Below are 19406 nucleotides of genomic sequence, written 5' to 3'. Positions count from 1 at the left end.
TTAAGAAACTGTCCCTCCTGCTTGGAAGTGCACAGTGAGAATTCCAATCATCAGGGGCTTGGGACAGCTGTTACCTTACTTAATATTTAGTGATATAAAGGAGTACCTGTTATAATAAAAAAAAAATTAGTGAAGGACACTAAAGGCAAGAAAAAGACTCAGGTCATGAGTCCAGATGCATTAGGAAAGCTGTAGATTAGTATTGAGATGAGCAGTTTGGGTGATAGGAGCTGAGCCATCAGGAAGCCTCGGAGGCAAAGCAGCCCGGAAGCTAGGGAACTGATTTTGGTAGGAAATGGAACTATGTTAAAGAGGAATTAGCAATAGAGCTAGAAAGATTATGAAGGTAAATCTGGCTGAGATGACAAGGAAATCCTTCAATGCCAGGCTAACTACAAATTCCCCAAGGCACAACAGAGACCACTTGAAACTTTACAGCTAAAGAATAATGTCATTAAAACAACACTTAAGAAGATCAATATATATATTTGTATATTTAGGATAAGTAAAATAGCTAATAGCAGGCAGAGGAATGAGGTTTTAGTCCCCATCTCTATAAAAATCCCAATGTGGACAGTAGTAGCAGGAATAAAAGGGATGGAGGTGAATTAGCATCCACATATCAGAGAAAACATTCAGCCTTTGGTTCTTTGGGATTGGCTTATTTTGCTTAGTATAATATTCTTCAACTCCATCGTAATTAGAACAAATTCTTTAAATTTTTTTTTAATAAAACAATTAAAAATAAGAAATGGAAAAAAAAATACCTTCTGGGAATAAAAAAGGGATGGTGGTGACATAAAAGATGATTTGACAAGACTTACTGGCTGACTGATGGTGAAGGAAAAGAGAGAAAGATTAAAAAGATCTTTAGGGCCTAGAGACCTATATTACACAGCAAATTACTTGTACCATGATAAGAAAACCTAACATTCAAAAATATCATTTTGTTCATGATCAGAAGAAAAGTTATTGGACTAGGTCAAAATGAGATAAAAAGTTGTTTTTCCTTTCTACCTACTAGTCCATTTATCCACCCACTCATTCACCCATCCAACTATACATGTTTTTTTTTGTGTGTGTGTGTGTGTGCTAATTACTGAAATTTAAACATGTTTAGGCATACAGGAAAAAATAAATGGACACCAAAATAATAAAGCAGGAAAGAAATATAGCATTTGATGCTATAAGATCGTACAAATATGCTAAGACTATGGGGATAGGAAAGTACTTTATAATGGAAACATTTTGGTAGTATGTAGGACACAGGGGGAAAAGGGAAACAGATAAGGGACTGTCCCTGAATGCCCTTAACATACCTCCTGCTTGGAACTGCACAGTGAGAATTCCAAGAGTGGGCTTGTATGTAAATGAAAAAGACTCAGAAAAACTGCTCCAAGGAATTTAGTAAGAATTTAGTGAGACATTAAGAGATCAGCAGAGTTAATAATAAGTGCTCAATCCAGGTTAAAAAGTATAAAGTTAACATTTTAACATGTTGTTGAGACATTTTCCAGTAATGTTCAACAAGCCCTGTGTGGAAGAAAAGGGAACAGATGGTGGGGCTAACTTCATATTGATAGAGGTGGGCCCTGACGTCAAGTACTAAGCAATGTCCAAACATACTGAAGGACTGATGCAAAGAATGTGGAGAGACAAGAAATCACCATGAGGGAAAAATTCAAGTCCAGTGGATCTGATGAAAAGTGGCCTTTTAAGGTGAGACTGTTAAGTGCTAGATTTGAGATATAAATAAATATGTTATTATGTTATTTCATACAAAATGAACTTTAAGATATGTTCTTTCCTATGGCAAGAGTTATATGGCATATGCCTTATGAATGAATTCTAATGTGAAGCATTACTTTGCTAATGTTAATATGAACATACTTGGTTTCTTTCATTTAAAAGATACCTAGGAAATGTTTAGTAAATAAATGCCCAACCACTACTTTAAAAAATTTAAAAGGCAGAAAATGCATAGATTAAAAGACAATTAAAGGAGACATCAACCAAATGCAATATGGAGCCTGGACCTTGTTTGAACTTTAACGAAATGTCTGTGAAAAGATGTGTATGTAACAATCAAGGAAACTGCAACATTAACTTGTTATTTGAAAATATGAATGACATTTTCATTGTTGCTTAGGTTTGATACTTAGACGCAAGTTATGTTTTCAAAAAGCCCCCCCCCAATTTTTTTCTTCCAGACAATCATATTAAGTCAGTTCAGATGAAATTAAATAATCTGAAGCACAAAATTTGCTTTAAGCAAGTTTGGGGGACATGGAGACAGCAAAATTGACCACAAGATGAAATTATGTTGACCTTAACCAAATATCCTCCCAACAATTAAAACAATAAATAGAACAAAGAAAAACTTTCTGTTCTCATTTTAAGAGGCTGCATCCTTTACTTGGGCAACAACCATTTCAATTTGACATAAATTATAAACAATTAATTAACCTGACTTAAAAAGTCCAACCTGCCACATGGCAACAAAAAGAGTATTATTTATTCCATATTCATTTCCATTTGAATAAGAAATTTAAATATAAAGGAGTTTCATTAAGGTCATGAAATATTAAATAAGCAGTTTATATTTAATGAAATGAATTCATAACACCTGTACCCAATGGTCAATTTACATGTATTTAGTTTTTTATTTCACTCTTCTTTGCTCTCTAGGATTATTTCACACCACCAGCTTTTATAAATTATGTATTTTTTTAATGTGCACCGGGAAACTTGAAAAGATAGCATATATTTGGTGGTAGGGAACAGTTGTCCTAAAAACTAAGAAGTATTGGAAATAATTTTCAGGAGACCGTCAAACTAAAGTGAACAACTTTAGCCATATTATTTAGGATATTCACTGGATAATTACACCCCACACTTCAAGTTTCTTGAGTATTTTGAACACTTAATGATAGTATCTCTATACAGATTAATAAAATATAAAACAGAACATAGCAAATGTTTTTCAGTTGGGCTGAAAGTTGCAGATTCTGTATTTTATTAGCAGCTTCTATTCTCAAATCTTCAAAAACATGATGAAAATTTCATTGATATAATCATGTATTTTCTGCTGGTAAAATTATAAATTACTTTCCTATAGCAGATTCATAAAAAGGACCTTAGTCTTCTGTGTTAAAAGGCTGTTTTGTTTATTACAGATTTCACATCTAAAAATTGATATTTTATCAAAATTGAGATTGGCCCTGTCAAATGTAGAAACAACCACATTTATCTCAAATATTTTCATTAGATTAAACCAAATTGTTTTATCATAAAAATCAAGGAATTTCCATGTCTGTATGTATCACACTTCACTGATATTCTAAATAAATGTTATTTGAAAATAAAATGTTCCATATAAATGTGTCCTCCAGCAGATAGTTAAACTATAAATCTAGAGGAATTGGAAGTTAATGATTAAAGAAGAGGAACAGAATGAGATGTGGAGAACAAAATGGAGGAGAAAAACTATACAAAAATTCCCTTGGAGCAATTCATTAAATTTGGTTATTGCAGCAAAAATACAAAATGATATTTTAGAACTTAAAGTATTTCCACACTGAATAATTTCATTTTTCATCTTCCATATGTAGGGACACAAAAAAACATTAAAAAGGTACATTTATTCTGACAAGTAATATTCAAGTTGGAATTTCATGTTTTGGGGCAATTTAAATATGCCCTGCAATTTAGGTTATTTGAGAATTCCTTTATGAAATAAATTAATTGGCATAAGAGAATTATATGTAGACAGGCATTAAAACATTTAGATAAGTCATAGTTGAGGAAAAAAATTTATCCAAATTATTAAAATGTGAAGCAGTTCAATAAATCTAACTTTTAGCTTTTTAAATTGAGCTGATCAAATCAAATGCAACAGTAAGCCTGACAATTGATAAGGGGCCCAAAATAATCTGTCCTCTGAGAAGAGAAAGAAAATGGTAATGTAAAATACTCTGGTAAATTTTTAATTTTAAGCTAAATTGCAATTCATGAGCATCTAAAACAGACTCCAGCCTCACTTCTTACAAACTCTTTATCACTAATACTGCAGTTAAAAGATCATCTCAGTTTTTTGGGTTTTTTTTAGACTTTATGTCAGATAGCCTTTTTGCAAATTAAATTCAAACTTCTTAAGTAAATTTTAGGCATCTGTATGAATTCTAAGCACCTTGGTAAAAAAAGAAACACAAGGTTAGTAATATTCTTAAAAGATGAAAAATAAATCTATAAAATATCTATTAAAAACAGAAAGGGGTCTGGGTTTGTGGCTGTGTGGTAGATAGAGCATTTGCCCAGCACAAGTGAGGCACTGGGTTTGATCCTCAGCACCACATAATAAATAAATAAGATTAAGGTAAACTGTGTCCATCCACAACTAAAAAACAAAAAACAGGGGTTGAGGTTGTGGCTCAGTGGTAAAGCACTTGCCTAGCTCTACTGAGGCACTGGGTTCGATCCTCAGCACCACATAAAAATGAAATAAAGATATTGTGTGTCCACCTACAACTAAAAATTATTTTTAAAAAACCAAAAACCAAAAAAAAAAAAAAAAATCAGAGTTGGATAATCTGTTTCCTTCTTTTGTTCTTGTTCTCTCTCTCTGCAGAGGAAAATTATAGACAAACTTCTAAGAAAAAAACAGCATTGATTTCACAACCAAGAACAATGCTTCCTTTCCTTTCATCTTGGTATTTGTATATTTTCACAAAGCTGAGATTATCTTATTTATGTAATGTGGGATATTGTATATTTATCATTTTAGCATAAGTATTTTCCTATTTTTACACACTGTTGTAATATCACATTTGGAAAAAAAAAGTTCTGCAAAACAGTGTAAAATATGTAGTTTGTAGTCAGGTGTGGTGGTGTACACCTGTAATTAATGACTTGGGAGGCTGAGGTGGGAGAATCACAAGTTTTGAGAGCATCAAACCTAATTGGCACAGGATACTATGTGATTCTGGGTCCTGGAAGGAGTCCAAATTTTCCTAAGAACTTTCATTGGTGGGACATTTATGAAAAGTCTGTTTTCAGAAGTGTTAACACTGTAAAGAAACCAGCAAGGGATCCAGGATTCTTCTTCTTTCAGTGTTCCATGATTCTGCAGGTAGCTCCCATGAGGCAACAGGCTCCTCATCAGAAATACAAGCAACAAAAGGACAAGCAAGTGATGCGTTCTATAGCACCAGTCTGAGAAAACCACAGAAGAGCAGAAAAGGATGAACAATACATCTACAAGGGTTGGGGCAAAGGGAAACATGCTCAGCAATGTAGATCAGAGGACAAATTTACAGATATTTAGAAACTAGATGAAAAAAATAAAATCTGACAGCCAATGGGATGCAAGAATACGTGAAGATGATGTAGTCTCAGTAACTTCCAAATTTCTGCACTGGGTAACTAAGTGACTGCTGCTATCAAGAACACACATAGACAGAGTGAAGGTTGGAATGAATGGGTTTGACTTAGATCTGTTGAGTTTCCGCTATCTATAGATAGAAATTTTGATGATCAGTTGGTTATCAGGGCTTGCCACTGGGGAGATAGAGCTTGGCCTCCCATTTCTAGATTTCAGATAAACTATTTAAAAATAATTTATAGAATCAAATGTAAATTCCTTGATACCAATTTCTTATCTTTCAGAGAAGCCCTTTTAAAACAATTTATAGAATCAAATGTAAATTCTTTACAATGGCATTCAGGATCTATTGCAATCTGACTACCTTTTCTTAATTTTATTACTCACTGCATATTCCATGCATTCTGTTTGGCTAAGCATGCACATTCAAAACATACCATGCTTGTGTGGTTCCTTTTATATTAAATCCCCATCTTTCTTTGCCTATGAAAATCAAACATATCTTTAAGGATACAGCTTACTTGCAGGTGCAGGCACCTTCCCAAAGCCTTTGCCAATTTTATTAACCTAAATTAATTGTATCCTCACTTGTGCTCCATCTACAGTATATTTGTACTTCAGTGTTTATTTCATTCAGCTTTGTTGCTTACATACTGCATTCTCAGGGGCAATAAGCTATTTGAGAGTGAGAGTGTACGTTGGTCATTTTTGTATCAAAATGTAACAATAAAATTTTCTAAATTATTCATTGTTGTTTCTCCAAAGCATCAACTGTAGATATTTTCAAGCTATGCACAAGCAAATATATATATATATATATATATATATATATATATATATATATATATATATATACACACACACACACACACACACACACACACACACACATATACACACACATACATATATATTTTTAAATAAATATTTGTGTTGTTTCATTTTGAATTTCTTAAAATTCTAGAGAGATTTCTTTTCATTCTTTTTTTAAAATATAGTGTATTGGGGATCAAACCTAGGCCTTACACATGCTGACAAGTGCTCTGTCACTGAGCTACATTCTTAACCATGATTTTACTTTTCTTTTTAAATTATTTCTTAGGGAATAGGGGTGGTAGGGAAAGGGAGGGAGAAGGGGAATAGTAAGGATGATTTTTCTTTTTTTTTTAATTTTTTATTGTTGGCTGTTCAAAACATTACATAGTTCTTGATATATCATATTTCACACTTTGATTCAAGCGGGCTATGAGCTCCCATTTTTACCCCATATACAGATTGCAGAATCACATCAGTTACACATCCATTGATTTACATATTGCCATACTAGTGTCTGTTGTGTTCTGCTGCCTTTCCTATCCTCTACTATCCCCCCTCCCCTCCCCTCCCCTCCCCTCTTCTCTCTCTGCCCCCTCTACTGACATTCATTTGTCCCCCTTGTATTATTTTTCCCTTTCCCCTCACTTCCTCTTGTATGTACTTTTGTATAACTCTGAGGGTCTCCTTCCATTTCCATGCGTTTTCCCTTCTCTCTCCCTTTCCCTCCCACCTCTCATCCCTGTTTAATGTTAATCTTCTTCTCATGCTCTTCAACCCTACTCTGTTCTTACTCTCCTTATATCAAAGAAGACATTTGGCATTTGTTTTTTAGGGATTGGCTAGCTTCACTTAGCATAATCTGCTCTAATGCCATCCATTTCCCTGTAAATTCTATGATTTTGTCATTTTTTAATGCAGAGTAATACTCCATTGTGTATAAATGCCACATTTTGCCCTTCAATAGATGAATGGATGATTTTTCTTAATAAAGCACCATCTCAGAATTATATGTTTCATTTGAAACCCATGGAGTTCTGGGAGGGAGCTGGAATGGAACAGACAGACAGACATTACTGCCCTATTGACTGGTCCTCTGGTTCTAGGAATATTTTATGTATGAACACATGTATAAGACAGCTAGACCCTAAAGGTCATCTGCCTGATATTTAAAATGCCAGTATATCCTGAAATATATTCTAAATGACAAATGTAAAAACTGTAAATAGCATGGATCCTAGTAAGTTTGGAATAATAACACTTGCATAGTGGAAAGTCAAATTATAAGATCAAACTTCTCAAGAACAGTCCTGTGTATTGGGTAAAACATGTACTGTTATTTCTGTGAATACAAATACACATAAATGACAAAAAGCAAAAGATACAGAAACTAATATTTGTATAAAATCACACAGTAAGTGATAAAGCTATGATTCAACCTACTTTTCATGTAGCTCAGTACTCAACTACTGTTCCACATGACCCCAGTCCCCTGCCTGAATCAGGCGGATAATGCATATATAACAGGGTTTCTAGAATATAGTGGCCATCTTTATTGGTAGAATATGACTCTAGATTTATGGTTAATGCTCCATTAATAATAAATGGCAAAGAATACTTGAATGCAGTTTTCCAGTCTTAGAACAACCATTACCATGTTCTAAGCCCTGTTTCAAAGTTCTGGCCATCTTCATGAGATTGTCAATGAGTGAAACTAATATTAAATACTATTTTTTCCCTATAGCCTATGGTGAACAAATCTGAAGCCAGTCTAGGCAGAATTTTAGTCTGTGAGGCTCAATTTCAAATGCATTAAAATTCATTATAGATGTGTTTCAATGTGTGCATAAATCATATAATACATCAAAGCTATAGTTAAGATTTTTTTTTCTAAAAATATATACCTAAAAAGTGATTACTTGAAAAATCTCATTAATTTAAAAATTGTAAATTCAATAATCACAATAAATAAAATGTTCAACAACTCTAGATAGGGCAGAGGGGTGGGAGGGAAAGGAAGGGGGCAGGGGGTTAACAAGGATGGTGGAACGTGATGGACATCATTACCCAAAGTACATGTATTAAGACACGAATTGGTGTGAACATACTTTGTATAAAACAGAGATATGAAAAATTGTGCTGTATATGTGTAATAAGAATTGTAATGCACTCCACTGTCATTTATTTTTTTAAAAAAATCAATTAAAAATTTAAAAAATGTTCAACAATGGTAGTATGTATAGGGCACTGAAACAAGATATATTTCAGATTTCTTAAAGAAGCTCTTCTCCTTGGAGGAAGAACCACACTTAAGAAGCAATATTCACAATGAAAGAACCTTGCTTATCAGGGGGTCAGAACTCTAACATAATGGTGCATAAAAGAAATTCCTCAGTTGCTAATAATGAAATGGAGGACAGGCTGGGGATATAGCTCAGTGACAGAGAGCCTGCCTAGCATGTGCAAGGCTCTGGGTTCAATCATTTGCATCACACACACACACACACACACACACACAAAGAGAAAGAATTTGAGAGTTGATGTGTCACTAAATACATAAATTCCCATTTGTAGAATACTCTTTGTCAGCATTTGACAGACTACTTTCACACCCACAAAATCCTAACAAGGAAGAGATCTTCATTTGGTCAACAAATAAGGGGGTAATAGATGTGTTTTATTTCCCAAGTATTATGCCCACTTACTGTTTCCATCTTCTGGTTTTTGGTCAAGGAGAGCCTTAAATAAGTAATGTTTATTTTGTATTTCTTGGATGGATATTTTTCTACAATAGTGACCTATATCACATCTGTTTCCTGCCCTTCCTTAAAGAAAAATCATATGGTGACTTATTCATTCTAAATGTGTTAAAACAATATGCATGGCCTTTGGTCTGTTACCAAGCCAATATAAAAATTGTTTCATTAAATGTTAGCATTAGGGCTGGAAATGTATTTCAGTGGTATAGTATCTACTTAGCATGTGTGAGGCCCTGGGTTGTATCCCCAGCACTCCATTATAGATTGAGTTCTTTGAAATCTTGACATACAATCTAAAATTTGGTTAATACTACAGTCTTTATATGGAAACTTATATGGAATAGAAGAAATTCTTACACTGAGTGAAGACATAAATGAAATCAACTCTGATCTTGGAGGTGCCATCAAACTTTGATATTCTATGATCTTGTTTTTTCAAAAAACTCTTAAGACATTCCCCATGAAAATATTATCAAGACCTCTTTTCAACAGTAGTTAGCTCCTTATGAGAAAGCTAAAGAGATGTTATATAGAATCTTGAAAACAAAACTCAGTTTAAAGCCAAGAGAATAAAGAACTGAAGAGTTACAGTGTTGAACTTATCAGAATGACTACCAGCATTGTTCAAAAAATTAGGCCCTCTGATTTTTTTACAGTTGCATTTTAGCAATAGTGAATAGTTCTTTATGATTCTTTGTTATTTTTCCATAGTATTTCCAAACCATTGAGATATATAAGTAATATCAAATGAAACAAATTCTTAAATACTATTTGACTGAATCAACAATGATAGGAAAAATATTCTTTAGTTTAAAATATAATGATTAATACAGGTAATAGCTTTTCTATACTAACCAACAAAAAAGCTGCAAAATGTTTCTAGTATTTGTATTTTTTTACAGTTAACTGCTGTTCATAGAGAGGTACATGGAACAATGGATGCAGAGCACATATTTTAAAGTAGGCTTTTTCCATATAACTGTAAGGAAGTTTAACTTTGATGGTAGTGTTCATCCTGAACACATTACAATAATAAAACAAAATGGGCTGAATTTCATTGTAATCAAGGAAGAATGTCAAACTAAAATTTCACATATATATGCTGGAGGAAAAAGACTGTATCTGGCTGCACCTATGAATGTAGACTCCTATGTGTTGTTATTCAGTTGCAATATATTACTAGGATTTAAATATAATTCTTAGCCACATCCTCTATCCATCAAATCACCATTTTTAAAATCACCTATTAACTTAAGGAATACTCAAAATTTTGTCTTGGTGTAACTAAACACTATATTATACTGGATTGAGATCTAAGTTGAGAAAAATAATTAAAGTTTTCTTAATTTTGATGATAAAATCTGAAAAACATGGATACCAAAGCACCGACTCAATTTAGCCCATGTATGTTATCTGTGGAGAATCACTGTTACAGATTCTAGTACTTTTATCTGTTCTTAGTGGAATAAATGACCTACTTTATTTCTAAATTGAACAAGACATTTTGTATGTTATGCTCTTTTGAAAACTCCATTTAAGCAGAATTTAGATTCTCTATAGAGACAGAACAGGATGATTGGTTGAAACAAAGAATTTTCTTCATTTGTGATTTTAACAAGGATTTCTTTTCTTTCTTCTTCTTTTTTAAAGAATAGTAAGTGCACTGGGATGGATGTAAAAGAAGGGAGACCAGGAAAATACATTTAAATGACATGATATGGAGACTTTTATTCATAAAATAAAAGAAGAAAGATAACAGATAATGTAAATAGGGTAAGCAGAGGCATATGGTTCTTACACAATGGAGAAAAAAATCCTGTTTATGAATGCAAATTGGGAAAAAAACAGAAATGGACAATTCACAATACACAGAGAATAATGTATGATGAAAGATCATGATTCTATGGCCAAAGCCTGTTTTTACTTTCATTTTATTCAATTTTCTCAAGTCCACCTCTATTGTTTATATTCTTACAAATGTTGAATAGAAATGAATGCATTCCTCTGGCTAATATGAAAGCCGCTATAGAGGTATAGAAAGAATCTAGCATGGCTCCAAACTACTGGACAGTTTTAACTTTCTCTACAGCAAATAAATGTCCCCTGGCTCCTCTTCTTCACCTCTTCCTCTCTGAATGGAAACAGCAACAGCGAAGACTTCCCTCGGAGAAGCACCATACTACATTCCTCCTGTCTGCCTCAACCACCATGGCCAAGGCCTTGGGAAGCATTTCCATGCCCAGCCAGAATAGAATATCTTTCCTTTTCTTTACACATAATTGACCTTCCATTCTTTCTCTCCTTTTCCCTCTGCTCTATTCTCTTTTCTCTTCCCTCCCCTATCATATTCTCTCTCTCTCTTCCCCTCCCTGCTACCCTCCCTCACCCCCTCGTTTTCCTTTTTTGGTCCTTGTTATATATTTTCCCTTAATCTCTCTTTTCTCAGTATTTGCCACCCAACCTTACCTGCCAACCATGGCTGGCATGGCTGCAGCCAAACTCTGCTTCTTACTATTTCCTAGTCATACGGTTCTAGCACTACTGTCAACTGACCTCAGTCTCTGACTCTTAGTCTAATCTCTTTGGAGCACTCATAGAATAAACAGTCAAGACCAGGGTAGGCAGAGGTGGGGCTATATTACTCCCTATTTAAAAAGCAGGTATCTTGAGTTTACATTCTATGCTAGGCATAAGGAGAAGTATTCACCAGGGCTGCAGAGGAGGGCAGGGCATATGGAAGACTGTTTATCTTAAATGCCTTTAGAAAAGGGTGGAGTGACAGTGATATAGATTAGAAGAGTACTTAATATTTGGACAACAGTACTTGTAGATAGAAATGGTAGTATCTATGGATTCCCTCAACAGTGTACCTTAGGACTCTTGGAAGATAATGGTACTCACAGTTTTTGAACAAGTTTTTTGCTAAGGTGGACTTGATATTTGCCTGCATGTCAGCATGGGTACTAAGCATCACCCCCAAACACTATTAAACCTGTGAAAACCAACTACTTTGTAGAATTTTCTAGAACAGAAAAATAGTCTTTCACTTGTAAGTTTTTTTTTAAAAAAACATTGACTCATTATTTAATCAAGCATTAAACAATATCTAAGCAAACACTTAAAACTATTTGGGATTAGTCCAAGGAGACAAAGTTAGCAGCACATAGTCTTAACCAAAACGAGAAGGACAAAAACAATCTAGGACATACAGGACAGTTTTCGATCTAACAAAAAATGCTTCCTCTAGTCATTTCCAGATAAGTCCTGACTCAACTCCTCAGTAAGAAGGAGCTGGCCAGTGAGGTAAGAACCTACCCCTGTGTGTGTGATATCGAAGCATTTAGAAGAGCCAGGGGCAGTAGTGCATTTGTATAATTCTAGCAACTCCAGAGGCTAAGGCAGGAGGATTGCAAGTTCAAAGCCAGTCTCAGCAATTTAGTGAGGCCCTAAGCAACTTAGCAAGACCCTATCTCAAAGTAAAAAACAAACAAACAAACAAACAAACAAACAAAAAACAGGAAATAAAAAGGGATGGGGATGTGGCTCAGTGATTAAGCATCACTGGGTTCAATAGCCGATACTTCCCCCCACAAAAACAAAAACAACAACAACAACAAAAAACCCAGAAAATAAAAAACAAACAACAAGAGGATGAGTGAAAAACTCATTCAAGGTGCTTTTTGATAAGGATGACTTCAGAATTGTTAAGAATGAATGAGCATTACATTAATGGAGTTAGGAAATGAGAAAATAAAGACTAATATCCAATAGAAAAATTATTAAGACAAATACATGCAGCCATTAAACATATAAAAAGATGCAAAATACCTCAAAGGAGAAAACTGAAATTTTACCTACCATCTTTTCCAAAAACATCAAAGTAATGAACAACACTCAATGTTAGCATGTGGTGAGAGAAATGGGCACTTACAGGAAATCTCAGTGGTAGTATAAATTGAGTCAATGCTCTTGGATGTCAGTCCAGCAATGTTTTTTACATGTAATAGGTGAATAAATCATATCCTTCAATAATACCAGCCAGTTCTCTGAACTTACCCTGAAGAGAAAACCTTACTCAAATATATAGAGATATATGTGCTTTCTGTAATTGCATACAATTGTAAAAAATGGGATTGTCCAGTAAATAACAGGGCATCACTGTTATGGCACACTTGTAGAATTGAAACAGGCCCAGTTTAAAAAGTATGTTAAATGTGAAACCATTTATTGAAATAAAAAAATAGAAAAAAACTGTAATAATGAAATTATCATTTTTATTATCTTCTATATATTGCCTTGTGATATAAGAGTATTAGAAGTATAATTAGTTCTACTTTTCTGATTACCCAAATAAGTTTCCTAAATATTTTGAAAATAAACTGCATAAATTTCATCTTTCACATTGGGGGGTCAAGTCAGTTTAAGTAAGTCATTTTTATTTTATTTCAAAACCTGAAGTTAAAGAACCACTGAGGTGCTTGTTCACAGAGAGAGGAAAAAGGAAATAATTAGCACTCCTCAAAATTTCTTAATAGGAATTCTTTTTGCCTTAGTTATAGGTATATAAAATGTTGGGCATTACTTGTGGAATATTAGACATAAAATAAGAAGAACAATCTGACTCATAGAATAAGTGGAGGGTTTTTCCTGGTATTCTATAGTCCTTTTCTTTTAGGACAAACACTAAATTGTGGAAAAATGTCAAAAATAAGAACAGTAAGACAATTGAGAAGGGCATGTGTTGTTCCTGCCCCTCTATCCACACTGAAGAAAAAACACATTGGAAACACTATGATCTCAATAGAGCTGAAGACGGAAACAGGAGAACTGGACAATTTGTAATAATGTATTTCCCCAAAAGAAGAAATCCATGTAGTACATGGTGGACCTGCAACAGCTCTCTCGGTGGAAGCTGGCAGAGTCAAAACAATGGAAACACAACAAAAGATGACTAAAAACAAAGGCATTTATAGATCTGCAAGTGCTTCTTAAATGGATCTTGGGGCATTTGGGGACAGAGCTTTACTTTTCCCAATTCACATCATGAATTATCATTGCTCTCCCTTCTCAATACATTGCAGCTAATTCCCAATGTCAGAAACAAAACACTCAAGTTTAGGAAATAATATTTAACTCAATAAGTCAATCCCTGTGCTACAAGTTAGATAAGAAATAACTGTGCTGAAAGTGACTCGGTTTTATGATAGCAAATCCACAAATTATAACTGAAAATGAAATCAGTCTTATCGTCCCTACATAGGGAGGACTTAGATGGGGAGACATCTGACTTCAAATGGCTTGAAAAGAAGCAAAGAAGGGTCTACACAGGAAGGAAAAAAAAAAAACATTCAAACTATCTACCTGTCATTCAAATGCTACATCTGTCACTAGATAACATTCACCTGTCAGAGTTACAGTGCTTAATCACCTTAAATTACTTCTCTGTAAATCTGGTTAATAAAAATGATGTGTATGTTAAATACTAAAATATCTTCAAGGACATCCCAAGGAAGAATTTAGAAACTCTGCCACATAATTTTAACCAGCAACTGTTATTTCTTTTATGTTTCAACATTAAAGGAATGAATAAAGGAAGCAATGATATTTTAATAAGAATATCTATAATATTTGATTAGATTTTTATATTATAACAATACTATGTCACAAAATTTTAAAATTTTTCTTTCAATAAAGATGTGATTTGTTATATATTCTTTCATATGACAGAAAATTCTTTAACACAGTGGCTTCAGGGAATAAGATTATGGCTTCTATTTGCCTTATTAATAACAGGCATTTACCTCATTTGTTCAAGAGGGTAACAATATATGATTTTTTTACAATCATGAGAAACAAGGTAAGCCTGATACAATTTTACTTATTGATATTCATTATGGAGCTAGATATGTATCAAATTCCCCTATTTCAGTGTTTATAGTGTAGGAACACATGGTCAATCTATTAGGAGGGGACAATAGCACTCAAGGATAACAGTCCAAAAGTAAAATCAATTTAAAGTATATTCTAAGATGTATTATCTTTAACCTCCAGGCTTTTATAGACTATTAAGAATTGTCATTTTGCTAGACAGATTACCAGCTATTTGCACACATGTCAACAACAATCTATATAGTCCACAACACAGTAAAGTATTCCAGTATCAAAGTAGTTGTGTTCTATTGAAAAAAATTAAATTTTGATTTATGATCACTTTAATGTCTGTATAGACAATTATAGTTGCTTTAAATGTTGAGCATTCCACTGGCAGCAATTACTTATTAGCTATATATGAAAATATAGTTCTTGTGAGTCTGTAGCCACATAGCCCAGCATTTTTAAGTGGAATGGGATGGTCTATCACACTCCAGTTTGGGCATTTCTCACTTTCCTGTTAAATGACATTATTTGAAGCAGGCCATCATTTGACTGTGAGTTGTAGAGTCAACTGAGTATTCCTAAGTAAGGCAGTGGATATCTCTCTCGTGCATATTTACTCTGTGTGTGTGTATGTGTATGTATATATATATATATATATATATATATATATATATATATATATATATATATATATATATATATATATATATATACACACATATATATATATATATATATATATATTTTGTCATTAACAAAATCATACCTATAGCTGGTCTTGATTTTTTTTTTACTCATTGGTCACCAACAATTAACAGAAAAAAATAGAATCTTTGGCACCAAAATTATTTCTAATAAGTGCTTCATTTTTGATATTTAAAAATAGAAAGTCATTTTATTTTTGGTATTTTTGAACCTGAAACAGAAATCAGCTCAAATAACTGTCCTTCAATGGTACATACTTTGATGCCTCCATATCCTTCAGAAATAGCACAGTCCCATCAAGTAAAAGCCCACATGACACCTGCTGCTTCCTACTGGGGAAAAGGAGAATGAGCATCTGAAAAGGACCCCCAGAGATTCTGACATGCTGGTATGGAGTGGGGTGCCTGACTGCTCACTCTTCTTTCACTCCATCCTACTGAAGACAATGATCTCAAATTAGATCTAAAAATGGCTCTTTGTTCTTGCTTTTATGTTTGTGCCTTTCATTTATAAAGAGTTATTAAAACCAGGAAAATCCAACCAGTAAGAGTAAGTGTGCTACCATAATAAAAAATCCACTAATAATTTCAAGTACATACTTATACTGTATATATCTAACATGAGTTCTGGCAAAATCTTAGGTGCTAAATGTAATGCTACATTTTCATTCACCTATACTATGATATAAACTATGTAACTTAAGTCAAATTATTCTAATTTACTTCAGGGTTTCTTTTTGTCTGTTTTAATGTGAATCCTTTCATTTATTTAGGATTAAAATGTAAGTTCTGGATCATTTGTACTCCAGGAGCCCAGCTGAACTTCAGTCACCAAAATGTGAGACTGAGCATCTGAGAATCATTCTGCTCGACCACATCTCCTAGCTACTCTACTGCTCTGGTCATATCATGTTCATGCATCCTTTACCACTGAATTCATATGTTGGACTCCGAATCCACAAGAGGATTGCATTCAGATTGGCCTTTGGGAACAATTAGATCATGAGGAAAGAGCCTTCTTAAGTGGGCACAGTGCCCTTACAAAGGCTCCAGAGAACTAGTTGGTCACTTGAACACTGTGAGGACACAAAGAGAAGGTGGCAGTCTGTGAACCAGGAATGGGTATTTACCAGACACCAAATGTGCCAGTGCCTTCATCTTGAACTTTCCTGCCTCTAAAACTATAAGCAATATATTTCTGCTGTTTATAAGCTTCCTGGTTTATGGTATGTTGTTATAGCTAACTATACAGACTAAGAAAATGCCTATTTTGAATCAGGCATAGAGTTGCTGCATTGACTATAATAAAGAATCCTAAAACTAAATAGAAAATTATCTTTGCTTGTGGTTTTCTATTTTACTTTGTTTTATGTAATTTTATTTATTTATGGTGTTGCTGGGATTGAACCCAAGGCCCCACACATGCTAAGCAAGCACTTTACCAGTGAGATACACCTTCAGCTCTTGAATTTCTTAAAGTAAATGAGTCAGAAAACCTTGAACTTATAGTCACACAAATGTTATATGTATAATGCCCTTTTAAAAATTATAAGAAAGCCTTTTCAATTCCTATTTTATCAATTTACACCACTAATTTTGTACTTCACAACACAGAAGAATCCACATTTGTATTTATCATTTTAATTTAAGAAATAAGCTGGGTACTTACTGTGTGCTAGGAATTTTAACATGTACAAAATGAAGCACCTCTCTTGAGGACTTCTTAGTTAGAAAGATAGGCAGACACAAAAATGAGAGTCACTGCCCGATTAAGTACTACATAAAACATGCTGGAGAGGAGGAATGCTAAGGCTGAGCTCACTGGAAAAGTTCAGGGAATGTCCAACAGCAAAGACATGAGACCTAAAACCCCAAGAGGAAAACACAGCAACACTGCAAGAGAATGGAAGATGAGTCACAGGGTCCATGAAACAGTCTAGAGGAGACTATGCAAGCCTTAAGTAACACTGGAGATAGAGAAGATAGGACCAATTTGACATGCTGGTGACCAAATCAACAAGTCTTGACAAATATGGGACTAGGGAAAGGTAGAGGGCAGAGGAAGGACTCACTCCTTTGAATGAGTCCTTAGATGGTGATACCATTATCCTGGTGGGAACATATAAATGCTAGTCCATGGAAAGCAGAGTAGTGATGGGAGTTTAGCTGAGGAAGCATTAGTGTGGGGTCTCTGGGGCACTCTGGAAGGAATGTCAGAGCTGGTGATGCTCGGTTGGTAGAGCACTTGCCTAGCACGTGTGAGGCTATGGATTCAGTCACTAGTAAGATAAAGCGCGTGCGCACACACAAAAAAACAGTAATAACAACAACCAACAACATACAACCCTACAACTGGAAAACAGTAGTCATTAACTGGTGGCAATCAGCAGTACTTCACTCTTTCTGGCCTTTGAATTTTGAACACATATCAAATGACTAAAAAGGCCAGCCATTTCCACCTCTGAGTCCCCAAAGAGTGTGGAGAGTACCCAATCTGCTTCACACAGCACAGAGCTAGAGAAAAATCTACTGAGAGATCCTGTTATACCTGTACTGATCCTAGGGCTGGTGGAGAATTGCTGTCTGAGCTAGAGACAGTTCGTGGGGAGAAAAGCACCCGAAAGCAGCAATGGGTAGGATCAAGGGTGCCAGATGCGCCTTGCTCCTCTCAGGCATCAATTCTAAGGGTGAAGGCAAAGAAAACTACATTGGATCCTTGGAAACCCCATTTAAGCTAAAAATTTAAGCTAATCAGCCAAAAACAGGAGGAAGAATATATCATTAAGCATTCCAAGAAAATCTGAGCAAAAGAGGAAATATGTTAGTATTATACAAGCAAGAAGTATAAGTGTTAGAATCTTAAAAATTCTGATAGTGCTAACTAAAAACATAATAATTCAGTTATTTTCCTTATGCATTCAGGTCTTCTCTTTGGCCTGAATAATTGACAGAACAACAAAGTTCTTTCAATCTTAAGGTTGCTGATTAGGAAATAGTTCAGGTACTACTCCTATTTTACAGTAGTCTAACCTCAACCTCCTTGCTAAAAGCAAGACGGTTTATGAACTGGCATGTGGCCTGTTTCATTCCTCTACTGGGTCTTACTGCTGCTCACATTTCTTTTTTTACGGTTTCATTATCCTATTAGTCTAGACAAAAGTAAAGAGAGTGACAAAGAAATTCTATGATATGAATCTACCAAATCAAAGACTGAACTTTTGGCCTGATTTTCATAGCTAGAAATTCAGGTTTTTGTGTTGTTTTGCCATTTTTCCAGACATCTGCAGAATTTTTCAGATGAAAATTATTAGGATTTCTGTCAAAAACTCTGATAAAACTATTCTGATTCCTCTGTCCTTATAACCTAATTCTAAGGAATAAAATAACATATAATTAGCATTAGAATGTTTGACCTTATTTAAGGGCTTTCCTATTGGTGACATTTAAGCTACTTAGAACGTAACAGTGCAATTAAGACTTTGGTTATCAGCACAGAGATTATAAATACTATTAAGATTAATCATCATACCCATGAGTGTTTTCCATCTGTAGTGTCCCCACTCTCCAGATGACTTGGTTTTTGGTTTTTTGTTTGTTTGTATTTTTCTATTAGGCCATAACCACTAGCTGTAAAGCAGCACTCAATATGCTAGAAAGTAGTAAGCAGTTTAAAGGATCTCAGAGAAAATATATGGGAAGGAATATAGCAATGAAAACAGGATCCCAAAAGGAAATACAGAGATAACTTCCAGCTAACTACTAAGAAGACTGCATGAAAATGTATTTTCATACTATTTTGCATTCCAATTTCAAAATGGCCTCCAAGAAACCTGACTTGGCTCTACTACCCAATTATATTTAGTTTTCAACAAA

At 34.3% G+C, this 19406-nt stretch overlaps 1 protein-coding gene and 1 long non-coding RNA gene across 3 annotated transcripts in view; one reads left to right on the top strand and one right to left on the bottom strand.

Moving 5' to 3' along the window:
* Window positions 1-19406, bottom strand: part of Fam83b (family with sequence similarity 83 member B) — an 81645-nt gene that overhangs the window by 28623 nt on the left and 33616 nt on the right. The window lies entirely within an intron of this gene.
* LOC124080720 (uncharacterized) lies at window positions 1366-16868 on the top strand. Its single transcript, XR_006847785.2, has 2 exons — window positions 1366-1719; window positions 16307-16868. It is a non-coding gene; the product is annotated as an uncharacterized LOC124080720 (long non-coding RNA).

This window comes from Marmota monax, unplaced genomic scaffold, assembly GCF_021218885.2.
Source record: "Marmota monax isolate L192 unplaced genomic scaffold, Marmota_monax_Labrador192_F-V1.1 WCK01_AAM20220418_F8-fsc00247, whole genome shotgun sequence".
Lineage (NCBI taxonomy): Eukaryota > Metazoa > Chordata > Mammalia > Rodentia > Sciuridae > Marmota > Marmota monax.
Note: the sequence above shows the minus strand (reverse complement) of the source record. Positions and strands in the feature narration are given on the sequence as shown.